The sequence below is a fragment of the Pteropus alecto genome, unplaced genomic scaffold (assembly GCF_000325575.1).
Source record: "Pteropus alecto unplaced genomic scaffold, ASM32557v1 scaffold176, whole genome shotgun sequence".
Classification (NCBI taxonomy): domain Eukaryota; kingdom Metazoa; phylum Chordata; class Mammalia; order Chiroptera; family Pteropodidae; genus Pteropus; species Pteropus alecto.
This window is the reverse complement of record NW_006438644.1, coordinates 1165388-1168384: the sequence shown is the minus strand read 5'-3', so window position 1 is coordinate 1168384 and position 2997 is coordinate 1165388. Positions and strand designations below refer to the sequence as shown.

Below are 2997 nucleotides of genomic sequence, written 5' to 3'. Positions count from 1 at the left end.
AGGGAAATGTCACCCATTTGTTGCTTTTTATGGTCATGAAGGAAAAATCCCCAAAGCTTATGATTCCTTTGCTATGAGCTGACCAGCTGGCTTCTTTCGGCCTCAGATAAGAAGTTGGGAAAGACACTGATGTATTTTTTTCCTTGAGCCTGATCAAAGCAAATCAGAGCAAATAACTGTATTCTGGGATTGTAAAACTAAGCTAGATTTTTAAGAAAGTTGCTCCTTTGTAAAACCTAAAAATCAAGGTAGGGCTATTCTTTTAAGATTGCTTGAGGCCATTTAAGCAAAAGCAACTCAATCTAGGCATAAAGTACTGATTCCTCCTTCATAATAAATATTTACTAAAACTTAATTAATTAATTAATTTTTTAAGCCTACGGCGCCCGGTATTCCCAGGTGGTCTCCCATCCAAGTACTAACCAGGCCCGACCCTGCTTAGCTTCTGAGATCAGACGAGATCGGGCGCGTTCAGGGTGGTATGGCTGTAGGCTAAAACTTTATTTTTAAAATGAGCATATATGTATTTTATATATATATATCTGCTTACACAGACACAATATCCCCTTATTGGCCCTTTCTTCAATGTAACTTCTTATGTTTATTCTCACAAAACATTAACTTGACATGAGTGAGAGATGGGATGGATGTGTCAGTTTTGTGTGCTGTGCCTATGTTTAAGGGCTCCTAACACAGTTGTCTTACTCTGTTAATTATAAGGTTGAAACCTGTGGAGAATGAACTAACTGCGTAAACCTTAATCGTCAGGCGCGTATACAAATGTACAAAATAGAGTTCCTTCCCTCAGTGACTTTCAACTCACCAAAAATGTGTTGGATTCAGGAACCTGTTGGGTACCAGGTGGTTTTTGGCAGCTTGTTCTTGCTTTTTCCCTTTTCTAAACAGCTGTTCACTTCCGTGAGGTAAGCGGTGTCATCCCCATTTTAAAAAGGAGACAACAAAATGAACATTTAACCCAGAAGTGCAGCTTTTGTTTCGCCAGCTCTCGAGTTCGATGCTAGAGGTCTTCCTTGATATGCTCAGCTCCCAGGTACGAGAGCACTGCCGTGCGAACAGACTGGGGCTATGATGAGATGTCTTTGGTGTTAACACCTGGGGTATTAGCTCCTAAGATCCCAATGCACTCTGCCTTTCTAGGTATTTCAGGATGTATTACTATCTCTGCTGTCAAGTAAATAGCAAACGATTCGTCTTTATTGGCCAGCCAGTTGTTTCAGATCGTGCCCTCACTCTTCCCACGCCATCCAGGCCTGGAGATAGCTGATGCTGGGCTGTAAGAGCTCTTTGGGTTTGGAGGCAGGTCATAGACCTAAATAAAAGTCAGCACCACTCATTCTTCTCCTTTGTTTGAGTGTAACTGAATGCCAGGCGCAGGCAGTGACCATCAACTCTCTCTGGTGTCCTCACCATCTTGCAAATGGTGCCAATATCCAGGCCATTAGGAAGTGCTACTGATTCTGGTTCTGCTTCTTCACATCTTTTCCGCGTTCCCAAATTTTAATGATCTTATGCAATATACCACAACATTGGTCTTCAAATGCCACTTTTCTCTGCATGGGATTGCTTTATAGGTATAGACAATTAGGAAGCGGAAGTACCTGACACTTTGGTACTTCCGCTTTCTAATTGTCTACCTCTATAAAGCAATGCTATGCAGGGTTGGGGAACAAGACAAAAACCATTGGTGTGTTAGATGTTTTCTTTTGATCTTCTATATATTTTTCCTACATTCAGTCAGTGAACATGGTAGTAAAGTGAAGCTCTTACTTTTAAATACTTTCTTTCGTAGTATAGTAGCGTGGCCTCGGAGAAATGTCTGCGTAACTGAAGTCAATTTTCCACCACCTTGGACATCCTTAGTTGTAGACTATGGCACCTTGATCATATTTGTGTAAAAGCATAATTGTATTTTGGGCTATAAGTTTATTCCATTATTGAATTGTTTTTATTGTGAGAATTCTGTCTGAAGCAGAAATATGGTCAAAGATTTGATCTATTAGCATTTTCATTTTCAACAAGCAGTTATCTGGTATGAATTAACTAAAGTTTAGAAAATCTTCTGTTTGCCTTCTCTTCCCTCCAAAAAGAAAAAACTCTCTAAAGCTGTTTATAATTTTTTTTTTTGATTTTTAGGCGATGCAACCTTTTGTTGACTTCACCGATTGCAAGGACCTTGTCAGCTTACAATCCCTAATTTTTTATTTTTTATGCCTACAGCACCTGGTCTTCCTAGGTGGTCTCCCATCCAAGTACTAACCAGGCCTGACCCTGCTTAGCTTCACGAGATCAGACGGGATCGGATTTGTTCAGGGTAGCATGGCCGTAGGCTACAGCTGTTGTTCATAATTTTTATCAGCAGGCTTTAGTACAGGGCTGTTTCACAGGTGAGTACTGTTTGATAGGACGTTCTCGGCCCCTCCCACGGTTCTTTTCTTAAAGCTAGAGACAGACATTCCATAACTTCACATCTAAGGTTTTCACAAGTTTTCTGGATCTTCATTTCTTTATACTTCAGAGTTGAAGCCCATTTCCTTAGCCTGTATATAAAAGATAGTTTATTAGCTGAAGTTTTCAGCCTTTAGATTTCTATCTTACATGCGACTTTTCCAGAGTCCTTTCTTCTCTCAAATTTAATTTATTTATTTGTTTGTTTGTTAGTTTATTTGACTCACATGGTGATTCTCTGAAAGTCTAGGTAACTTCAGAGCAGGAGAATTACCACTTCCTTCTCTAACTAGTAGCTTTGGGCTTTCTCTAATTCAGACTTCTTTTAGCTATACCCGTGCAAAACTGGCCCATGAGGCATCATTTAACAAATATTAAACTCCTTCTGTTGGTATTTCTTCATTTTACTCACAAACTCTCCCAAGATATCTTGTCCACTGTTGAATCCTGAAACTTTCCATCTCTCTTCTATTTCATTGTCTTCTGCCCTTTCAAGCTGTCTGCCCACCTCAAATCTATACCTTCTGTTCT

The 2997-nt window shown here is 39.8% G+C and overlaps 2 non-coding genes across 2 annotated transcripts; both read right to left on the bottom strand.

Annotated features, from left to right (window-relative positions):
- Positions 1–374: 374 nt before the first annotated feature.
- LOC112482862 lies at positions 375–493 on the bottom strand. The gene has a single exon (XR_003047431.1). It is a non-coding gene; the product is annotated as a 5S ribosomal RNA (ribosomal RNA).
- Positions 494–2229: 1736 nt separating this feature from the next.
- LOC112482879 lies at positions 2230–2349 on the bottom strand. The gene has a single exon (XR_003047434.1). It is a non-coding gene; the product is annotated as a 5S ribosomal RNA (ribosomal RNA).
- Between the last annotated feature and the right edge of the window lie 648 nt (positions 2350–2997).